Source organism: Ranitomeya variabilis, chromosome 4 (assembly GCF_051348905.1).
Source record: "Ranitomeya variabilis isolate aRanVar5 chromosome 4, aRanVar5.hap1, whole genome shotgun sequence".
NCBI classification, from domain to species: domain Eukaryota; kingdom Metazoa; phylum Chordata; class Amphibia; order Anura; family Dendrobatidae; genus Ranitomeya; species Ranitomeya variabilis.
The window spans coordinates 640154807-640167256 of NC_135235.1; positions in this window are offsets into that span (position 1 = coordinate 640154807).

The window sequence follows — 12450 nt, forward strand, 5'->3', positions numbered from 1 at the left end:
GTCTTCCTTGCTCCCTAGCCCCCCTTTGTCACCCTTGTGCCTGTCTCCCCTAGCCTCCTTATGTGCTCCCCTGCCCCCTAGTCACCGTTTTCCCATGTCTTTCTCACTGCCCCTGTATGGAGGGGCTGCATTACACTATGAGGGGGCAGCATTATGTTCTATGGGGTTACATTATATTTATGGCATGGCTGCATTATACGTTTGTCGGGTGGCTGCATTATACTCTGGGGTGGCTGCATTATACTATATGTGGGCTGCATTATACTGTATCGAGTACTTTGGGGAATACATTATACTATATGAAGAACTATGGGGTGCATTATACTATGGGGAGTGAATTGTACTACATGGATGACTGGCGGTGCATTATACTATAGGAATGAGGAGTGTATTATACTATTTGGAGGACTGATCAGTATATTTTAATATATGGAAGACTGTGAGGAGTGTATCTATACATATAAGAGGCATCGTGATTACTCGCTAATCCCGCCCCCTGCACAGTAGCTCCACCCCCACCATATCACCACACATAATCCCTCCCCCCAGCTCATTACCACACACAATCCCGCCCCCACCACATTACCACACACAATCCCGCCCACCCACCACATCACCAAACATAATCCCACCCCCACCACACATAATCCCACCCCCACCACATCACCACACAATCCCTCCCCCCACCATATTACTACACATAATTCCGCCCCCCACCACATTACCACAGATAATCCCACCCCCACCACATTACCACACATAATCCCGCCCCCCACCACATCACCACACATAATCCCGGCCCCCACCACATTACCACACATAATCCCGGCCCCCCACCACATCACCACACATAATCCCGCCCCCCCACCACATTATCACACATAATCCCGCCCCCACCACATTACTGCACATAATCCCGCCCCCCACCACATCACCAAACAATCCCACCACACATAATCCCGCCCCCACTTCTATATATACAAGAGGCATCGTGATTACTTGCTAATCCCGACCCCTGCACAGTAGCTCCGCCCCCCACCCCATTACCACACACAATCCCGCCCCCACCACATTACCACACACAATCCCACCCCCCCACAACATTACCACACATAATCCCACCCCCACCACATTACCACACAATCAGCACCACATCACCACACACAATCCCGCCCCCCACAATATTACCACACATAATCCCGCCCCCACCACATTACCACACAATCAGCACCACATCACCACACACAATCCCGCCCCCCACAATATTACCACACATAATCCCGCCCCCACCACATTACCACACAATCAGCACCACATCACCACACACAATCCCGCCCCCCTACCAAATCACCACACATAATACCGCCCCCCAATACATCACCACACATAATCCCACCCACCACCACACATAATCCCGCCCCCCCCACATTACCGCACATAATCCCGCCCCCCCACATTACCACACATAATCCCGCCCCCCCACCACATTACCACACATAATCCCACCCCCCACCACATTACCACACCCCCCACCACATTACCACACATACTCCCACCCCCTACTACATCACCACGCATAATCCCGCCCCACCACATCACCACACATAATCCCGCCCCCCAACACATCACCACACATAATCCTGCACCTCCACCACATCACCACACATAATCCCGCCTTCCCACCACATTACCACACATAATCCCGCCCTCCCACCACATTACCACACATAATCCCGCCCCCCACCACATTACCACACATAATCCTGCCCCCCACCACATTACCACACATAATCCCGCTCCCCACCTCATTACCACAGATAATCCTGCCCCCCACCACACATAATCCCGCCTCCCCACCACATCACCACAGATAATCCCGCCCCCCACATCACAGATAATCCCGCCCCCACCACATCACTACAGATTATCCTGCCCGCCACCACATTACCACACATAATCCCGCCCCCCCACCACATTACCACATAATCCCGCCCTCACCACATTACCACACATAATCCCACCCCCCCCATCACCACACATAATCCCGCCCCCCCATCACCACACACAATCCCACACCCCCACTGTTAGGGTTGGCGGAACGCACCGAATATATATATTTATTAGAAGAAGTTGGTGCGTTCGCAACCCGGGATCCACCGTGCAGGAAAGCACCTGCAGCTAGATATGGCGGTACAATTTAGTAATATAAACAGATTCTGTTACTTCACAGAGTCTGTTAGCAAGGATAACGCTGTGCCCTGTTTGACTCACAGAGGAACACAGCTACTTAGTAGAGCAGATGGTGGTCATGCAGTCAAATGCAAACACGCAGCTCCTCGCCGAAGGTGCCAGCATTCTAGGGGCTTATTTCAGCCGGGTCCCTGAATACACACACACCAAACTCCTCGCCGGAGGTGCCAGCATTCTAGGGGCTTATTTCAGCCGGGTCCCTGAATACACACACAAACAAGACCACACTGGCGCTGAGCTCGTACATAAATTGACACTAGCGCATGGCTGTGCGGTCATGCACACCTCTTATAGCTGCAGCAAGTACAGGACCTTCCTAGAAGGACCAATGAGAGACTGCCACAGTCGTTGAACACCTTCAGGACCTTCCTAGAGGACCAATAGGATTTGCTGCAGTACCTGAGCATGTGACCCTTGATCTCCAATGAGAGATCTTACCCTGGGCATGCTCAGAAGAGGAAAAGTAGGACTTAGTCCCAAAGATGTCTGCTTGCTGCTGACCAGTACTGGCCACAATGGCAGAAGCTGGAAGGACAGCAGTAACCCTTCGCACAGTGTCAGACTGAGCATGATGCTGGGACCGACGCCTCCGCTGAGCAGGCTCCACTGCGGCAGAAGAAGAATGGGAGACCGCAGCGGAGATGGATCGAGATTCCCCCTGTGCAGAGGCAGGAACTCGACCCCTAATACCCACCTCATCACCCCACATAATCCCACACCACATTACTACACATAATCCTGCCCCCACACATTACCACACGAGGCTGCGTCCCCACACATTACCACACGAGGCTCTGTCCCCACACATTACCATACGAGGATCCGTCCTCACCCATTAACACACGAGGCTCCATCCCTCCACAAATTTTAACTTAATTTATGTTTCATTATGAAATTTGTTTAGATGCTGGCATGAATAAAAAATGCACATCTTACTGAATCCAGTTTATTTTTGATTTTACACTGAATAAAATGTATTATTAGTATTGTTCAGATTTTCAATGATTATTATTGTTATTAACTTAATTTTAAGCACTATTGAATGTTGTCATTATTTACTTTAGCTTAATCACCAGCAGAGTTAATTAGATAACAATGAGCGTGCCGAGCGTTAGCTGGCTGGAAACAGCTAGTTATACTATATGGAGGACTGAGGAGTGTATTATACTATATGGAGGACTGAGGAGTGTACTATACTATATGAAGGACTGAGGAATGTATTTTAATATATGGATCAATATGAGTAGTGTATTATACTATATGAGGACTGCACAGTGTATTTTAATATATGGAGGACTGTGGAGTGTATTATACTATATGGAGGACTGAGAAGTATATAATATATGGAGGACTAAGGGGAGTGTATTATACTATATGGAGGACTGAGGAGTGTATTATACTATATGGAGCACTATGAGGAGTGTATTATTATGCTATATGGAGCACTATGAGGATTGTATTATACTATGTTGAGGACTGAGGAGTGTGTTATACTATATGGAGGACTGAGCAGTGTATTTTAATTTATGGAGGACTATGAGGAGTGTATTATACTATATGGAGGACTGAGGAGTGTATAATTGTTATGACCCCAATGGCGAGGGTCTCAGAGGAACAAGTAAGTCTGCGAAGTACAAAAATCCAGCTCATAGGGCAGTGGTAACTGGGTTGACCATATATCTACTCCTAACGCCAACACTAGAAGTAGCCGGGGAACATGCCTACGTTGGTCGCTAGATGTCTCGCGCCAGCCGGAGGACTAACTACCCCTAGAAGAGGAAAACAAAGACCTCTCTTGCCTCCAGAGAATAGACCCCAAAAGTTGGATACAAGCCCCCCACAAATAATAACGGTGAGGTAAGAGGAAATGACAAACACAGAGATGAACTAGGTTTAGCAAAGAGAGGCCCACTTACTAATAGCAGAATGTAGTAAGATAACTTATATGGTCAACAAAAACCCTATCAAAAATCCACACTGGAAATTCAAGAACCCCCGAACCGTCTAACGGCCCGGGGGGAGAACTCCAGCCTCCCTAGAGCTTCCAGCAAGGTTAGGATACAGATTATGTACAAGCTGGACAAAAATGCAAACAAAAACAAATAGCAAAAAGCAAGAAAGCAGACTTAGCTTAATCTAGCAGGAACCAGGATCAGTAGACAAGAGCACAACAGATTAGCTCTGATTACAACGTTGCCAGGCATTGAACTGAAGGTCCAGGGAGCTTATATAGCAACACCCCTGACCTAACGACCCAGGTGAGCATACAAGGGATGGCAGACATTCCCAGAGTCAAATCACTAGTAACCACTAGAGGGAGCCAAAAAGGTAAATTCACAACAATAATACTATATGGAGGACTGAGGAGGGTATTATACTATATGGAGCACTATGAGGCAAGTATTATACTATATGGAGGACTGAGCAGTGTATTTTAATATATGGAGGACTATAGGGAGTGTATTATACTACTGTACATGGAGGACTATGTGTAGTGTATAATATATGGAGGACTGAGAAGTGTACTTTAATAAATGAGGACTATATGGAGTGTATAATACTATATGAATGACTATGGAGAGTGTATTATACTATATGGAGGACAATGGGGAGTGTATTATACTATATGGAGGACTATGGGGCACATTATATTATATGGAGGACTAACTAATAGCTACTAGACTTGTCTTTATTTTATTTATTTTTTTAAATACTGAAGTCTATTCGAAATGGATGGTCATCTGGTAACTCGTTTGTTAATAGGTCATTTATTGAAGCTTTAAGCTGGTCATCCCCACCACAGGAAATTTCATTCACAGCACAGAAATGTTTTTATTTCTAGAGGTTTTTTTTCACATTTCAACTAGGATAAAATACGTGTCAGTGCAGTGTGTAATGAAAAAGGCTGTCATTAAGTGCCATATCCAATAAAAAAGAAAAAATGATCTAATAATAGGCGCTGTGACTGAGCTTGACCAATGTCAATGGAGGAACATGAGATCCGGTTTGAACAATATGCAACCAGTGTGTAATGTCAGTGCCAGTGTAGCTGCACGATCCCCCTTCGTTCTCCCGACAGGGGCGCCGATAATCTCACCCACTCACCCAGTCTTCTTTGGTCACCGCTGCATCTGCTTTCTCCCAGGACTTGTGCGCAGCGCTCAGATTTCCTGGAAGTATGCTTAGGGCATGAGCGCACTCTCCACTTCTGTAAAGATCAGCGTGTGCACTTCTGAAATGTCCCCAGCCAATAGCTAGGAGACATCAGATACTTAAGGTAACCTCTAGTGAGGAGCGAATATACTCATTACTCGAGATTTCCCGAGCACGCTCGAGTGTCCTCCAAGTATTTTTTAGTGCTCGGAGATTTAGTTTTCAGCGCCGCAGCTAAATGATTTACATCTGTTAGCCAGCATAAGTACATGTGGGGACTCCCTAGCAATAGCAATTCCCTTGCCTATACTTAGTTGTGATCATGATTTGCCTTCTCCATATTTGTACCTTTACTCCTGTCCAGTCTGAATCTGCACCTGCGATTATTTACCTGAATTCACCTTGTGTTCTTGATCCTGCCCTGTCTGGACCTCTTCCGGTATCTTCTCACCAGCCAGCCGAACAGTTAACCATTTCCTGGCTAGCCTGAGTCCATCCCTGGTTCCCTGCCCCTTTGGGGTCAGCTGCTTCGGCTCTGTGGACTGTCTTGGTGTAGCATCTGGCGCCCATCTGTGGCTCAAATCTAACCACACCCTCAGGGACTCTAGTGAAGAACACTGTGTTGCACACATCCAGGCTCTCCGCAGTCTGTGGCACAGTGGATCCACAACCACCAATCGTGACAGTTTGCTCGGGCCATGGAACCCGCTGACTACACTACTCCTCTGGTCCTGAAGTTATTTCTGGAGATGACCCGCCAAAGAGATCAGCAGGATAAAATCTTGTCTTATCTGCAGACCGTAATCACTCGCTTAGATGCTCTGATGTCAGCTGCTGGAACTGTTCCAGTCCAAGCTGCGGCAACCTTGGCAGTGAATATTCAGTCAGCAAGTCATGCACCTCGCCTTTCTGCACCACCATGTTTTGATGGGGATCCAAAGCAATGCCGAGGGTTTATCAACCAGTATTCGCTGCGCTTTGAACTGCCAGCTCACCAGTTCTCACCCGTAAATCTCCACCATTCACTTTGACCGTGTCCTTGTTAGTTTTTTTTTCTGGTCAAGGTATTGAAAAATATTGCTTGCGTGTGTGTGTGTGTCTGGCTATTCTTAATATGACCCTGTTCAGCATGCTATTACCCAAGAACGCTCTGTGCTTAACAAAGGACTGTATTTGTACCCCTCCTCTAATTCTAAAGAATTTGGTTTGTTTCTTGACCTCCACTGAGTGACCAGAAAATTAACTTTAAAAAGACACTACTAATGAGAGTAAGAATACCTCCAGCAATATCACATCTAATCCCATATATTTATAATAGGACATAAATGCCTCATATACTCATACAGATTTAAAACCTAAATCCTCTTTTTACCTCATTGAATAATAGGGCCACTGCATCTCGACCTTTCATAGCCTGGTAGAGGAAGATCTACTGTATAAAAAGACAATATCCATCTGCCACCAACATAATTATAGCTTCACCCATAATGAAAGAAATTATATTAGAAACTTAAGTGAAAATCACAACATTGTTATTAGAGCAGCCGTCAAGGGGGGGGAGGGTTTATTATTTAAGATAGTAAGGACTATTGTGATGCAGTGACCCATGTTACAGCCAGGGGGTACTGTATGTGCTCCTCGGGATACGCATGGAGGCGTACCTGTAATGGTGATAATGAAACAGTGTCCGGCATGATTGTAAATGGCCGGTATGTGTCACAGAGGGAGTCTGCATGGTAAGCCTGTAATGTTGTTGTTCTGGGACCTGTAGTCCCACAAGTATTTGTATAGTTTCTAAAGGGAGGCTTGCAGGGTTAGCTGGAGAGCTAGCTAACCACACACAGCACCCATCTATGGGAGTGGTTACAGCTACATAATGTGACCAGGGTTTGGGTCACATGTTCAGAGTGTGTGGACGAGAATGGTCAGTGTGTAAAGTCCTGGATGGTCTGTGTTGGAATGTCCTGGAGTGGACTGGATTCCTGAAAGCACATGGTGAGACCATGGACTGAAGGCCTTTGTGTTGGAAGTGCATGGGACTTGACTTCCTGAATAGCGCACGGAGGGGCCTTACCTGCAGAGCCTGGGATGGCTACTGTGTTGGGGAAGCTACAGTTCCTACTGTGGGTCTATCTGAGGTGCCCTGGTCACAAGGATGGTGATCCCAGTGAGGCAGCTTTCCTGTTATGATCCGGTGATCTCGGATTCAACCGTTTGGCAGACTCGAGATAAGTCAAATTCTTGTGATCCGTCAAGACCACCACATGATGCTTGGCTCCCTCAAGCCAATGTCGCCACTCCTCAAATGCCCACTTCATTGCCAACAACTCACGATTACCAACATCATAATTCCGCTCGGCAGGCGAAAACTTTCTTGAAAAGAAAGCACATGGTCTCATCACAGAGCCATCAGAGCTTCTCTGCGACAAGACAGCCCCTGCTCCAATCTCAGAAGCATCAACCTCGACCTGAAAGGGAAGAGAGACATCGGGCTGGCGCAAGACAGGAGCCGAAGAAAATCGACGTTTCAGCTCCTGAAAGGCCTCCACGGCCGCAGGAGACCAATTCGTCACATCAGAACCCTTCTTGGTCAAATCCGTCAAAGGCTTAACCACACTAGAAAAATTAGTGATGAAGCGACGGTAAAAATTAGCAAAACCCAAGAACTTCTGAAGACTCTTCACAGATGTAGGTTGAGTCCAGTCATAAATAGCCTGGACCTTGACTGGATCCATCTCAATAGTAGAAGGAGAAAAAATAAAGCCCAAAAAGGAAACCTTCTGGACTCTGAAGAGACATTTAGAGCCCTTCACAAACAAGGCATTGGCACGCAGGACCTGAAATACCATCCTGACCTGCTTCACATGAGACTCCCAATCATCAGAAAAGACCAAAATATCATCCAGGTACACAATCATAAATCTATCCAGATACTCTCGGAAGATGTCATGCATGAGGGACTGAAACACAGAGGGGGCATTAGAAAGCCCAAAAGGCATCACCAAGTACTCAAAATGGCCTTCGGGCGTATTAAATGCTGTTTTCCATTCATCGCCCTGCTTTATGCGCACAAGATTATACGCTCCTCGAAGATCTATCTTGGTGAACCAACTGGCCCCCCTAATCCGGGCAAACAGATCGGACAACAGTGGCAAGGGGTACTGAAATTTGACCGTGATGTTATTTAGAAGGCGATAATCTATACAGGGTCTCAGAGAACCATCCTTCTTGGCCACAAAAAAAGAACCCCGCACCTAAAGGGGACGAGGACGGGCGAATATGCCCCTTCTCCAAGGACTCCTTTATATAACTCCGCATAGCGGCATGTTCTGGTACAGATAAATTAAAAAGTCGTCCCTTAGGGAACTTACTACCAGGAATCAGATTTATAGCACAATCACAATCCCTATTAGGAGGTAGAGCACTAGATTTGGGCTCATCAAATACATCCTGGTAGTCCGACAAAAATTCAGGGACTTCAGAAGGAGTAGAAGAAGCAATTGACACCAGAGGAGCATCGCCATGAATTCCCTGGCAACCCCAACTTGACACAGACATTGCTTTCCAATCCAGGACTGGATTATGAGCCTGCAGCCATGGCAGACCCAACACGACAACATCATGCAAATTATGTAGCACAAGAAAGCGAATCACCTCCTGATGTGCAGGAGCCATGCACATGGTCACTTGGGTCCAGTACTGAGGTTTATTCTTGGCCAATGGCGTAGCATCAATTCCCTTTAGTGGGATAGGGAACTGTAAAGGCTCCAAAATAAAACCACAGCGCCTGGCAAATGACAAATCCATCAAATTCAGGGCGGCACCTGAATCCACAAAAGCCATAACTGAGTAGGATGACAGAGAGCAAATCAAAGTAACAGACAAAATTAATTTAGGTTGTACAGTACCAATGGTGACAGACTTGGCGAACCTTTTTGTGCGCTTAGAACACTCTGAGATAACATGAGTAGAATCACCACAGTAAAAGCACAACCCATTCTGACATCTGTGGTTTTGCCGTTCAACTCTGGTCAGAATCCTGTCGCATTGCATAAGCTCAGGTTTCTGCTCAGAAAATACCGCCAGATGGTGCACAGGTTTGCGCTCCCGCAGACGCCGATCTATCTGAATGGCCAAAGACATAGACTCATTCAGACCCACAGGCGTGGGGAACCCCACCATAACATCTTTAAGGGCTTCAGAAAGACCCTTTCTGAAAATCACCGCTAGGGCGCACTCATTCCATTGAGTGAGCACAGACCACTTCCTAAACTTCTGACAGTAAACCTCTGCTTCATCTTGACCCTGAGAGAGAGCCAGCAAAACCTTCTCTGCTTGGTCTACCAGATTAGGTTCCTCATAAAGTACTCCAAGCGCCAGAAAAAACGCATCCACATTTAGCAATGCAGGATCTCCTGGCGCCAGAGAGAATGCCCAACCTTGAGGGTCACCACGTAACAAAGAAATAACAATTTTTACTTGCTGAACAGAATCACCAGAGGAGCGAGGTCTCAGAGAAAGGAATAACTTACAATTATTCTTAAAGTTCAAAAACCTAGATCTATCTCCGGAAAACAGCTCAGGAATTGGTATTTTAGGCTCTGACATAGGACTGCGGACTACATAATCCTGAATGCCCTGTACCCTTGCAGTGAGATGATCCACACTAGAAGACAGACTCTGAATGTCCATATCTGCAGCTGAGTTGAGAACCACCCAGAGATTAAGGGGAGGAGAGAAACTAAACACAGTGCAGAGGAAAAAAAAAAAATGACTTCAGGATTTCTCTTCTCCCTCTTCTGCTGCATTAACACTTTGTGGCCTGCTGTACTGTTATGATCCGGTGGTAGGATCTCAAAACTGACCTGACACATATGACCAGAATATAGGACAAGTTCTGGGGATGTGGAAGCTATACTGACCGCAATCCTGATCCTATCCACAAACACTAAAGGCAGCTGTGGAGCGTTCCTAAAATCCTAGAGGCCTCGTTCACAGCCTGAGAAACTGACTACCCCTAGAGAGAAAGCAAAGACCTCACTAGCCTCAGAGAAATAACCCCAAAGTTATAGTCAGCCCCCCACAAATAATAACGGTGAGTTAAGGGGAAAAGACAAACGTAGAAATGAAACAGGTTCAGCAAATGAGGCCCGCTAACACTAGATAGACTGAAAATAGATAGGAGTCTGTGCGGTCAGTACAAAAACTATCAAAAATAAACCACGCAGAGAATACAAGAACCCCCACACCGACTCACGATGTGAGGGGCGCACTCTGCACCCCAGAACTAACCAGCAAGCGAAAAATCACATATAAGCAAGCTGGACAGAACTCATCATATACAGAGAAACGTTTTCAAGGAAATAATGAGCAAAATGAACAAACAAACTTAACTTCTCCAGCAGGAGACTGGTCACAAGGAATATTCAGGAGCTCTCAGAAACAGGACTGAATACACCGACAGCAGGCAACAAATGAAGGTCCAGGTGAGTTAAATAGGCCCAGCATATCGCTAAAGGCCACCAGAGGGAGCCCAAGAACAAACTCACACAGTACCACTCATGACCACAGGAGGGAGCCCGAGAACGGAATTCACAACACTTTCCCCTGGGAACCAGGACTGACAGGAGTCAATATATGGAGCTTGAGCTCCTGTAAGGTAACTCCAGATAAAGGGGGTTACGGGCAGAGAAGTATCTAACATTGGAACAGACTGTTGGTAGTTAATGTGTTCCGTTGATGTAAATAATGAACTGTTTGGGGTGCGGTTTATGATGTTTAATAAACCGGATAGACTGTTTTTGTGAGAAACCATGCCTGAGTGCTTTAATCTCGTTGCCAAGCGAGTGTCCCCCAACCCACTCAGGTAGCGCTATCTCACACTATATACGGGAAGCTTTACATAATCTCTCTGACAGAATACTACTTACCATTGCATCAAGGTCCAACCCCTTCCATAGTCAAACGATTGCATCAAATTCGCAACGTATAACATTCATCTTGAATAAAAATGAAGTGGACTATTTATTCCAACATTATTTCCTCCAACATTAACACTCTGTCCCACTCAGATAGACCTATTATTAGAGGGATCCAATCACCAATTGAGAATTTATCCAAATACAGATAAAGAGTGCTCTCAGTGGGAGAAACAAAATAGGAATCTTGTGGGTGTGATACCTTTTAATGGATAACAAAATATAGTGAATGATTTTACAAAGCAAGCTTTTGAGACTTCTTACGTCTCTTCAAAGGATAGTCCAAATACAGAAACATGTTTTATCCTCACCCATTTTTTTAGGGATTCCACACAGTTAATCACAGAGCTCCAAAATCACTCCTGCACTGAAGATTCCAACAAATTATTTTCCTACAGTGTAAAGGAACCGCTATGGGGTTAAAGGGTGTTGGGTGTTATGATCTGGTGGCCTAGGAGCAGCATGGGAAGTACTCTGGAGAAGGTGGTACCTGTACTAACCGCAGACCCTGAACTTAACACCCCAACTAGAAGTAGCCGTGGAATGTACCTAACACTCCCTAGACATCTCGACACAGCCGGAGGACTAAATACCCCTAGAGATAGAAAAGGGAAAACTATCTTGCCTCAGAGAAAATCCCTAAAGGATAGACAGCCCCCCACAAATATTGACTGTGAGAGGAGAGGGAAATAACATACGCAGACTGAAATCAGGATTTAGCAAAGGAGGCCGCTCTAGCTAAATAGAAAGGATAGGACAGAGTACTATGCGGTCAGTATTAAAACACTAGAAAATATCCACCACAGAAAATACAAAATCTCCACATCTAACTAAAGATATGGAGGGTATATCTGCATCTCCAGAGCTACCAGCTTGGCTGAACAAATCCTTATACAGACCAAGCTGGACAAGACAAACATGGAAAAGAACTGAACAATAAGGCCCACAGCATGTGGACTTCAAAAAACAAGGCCAGAACTTATCTTTGTTGAAATGAACAGCAAAGCAGGAGAGACCAGGAAGGGATGTGAATACTCCAGGAACCATGGACCACTGGCACTGACTAAAG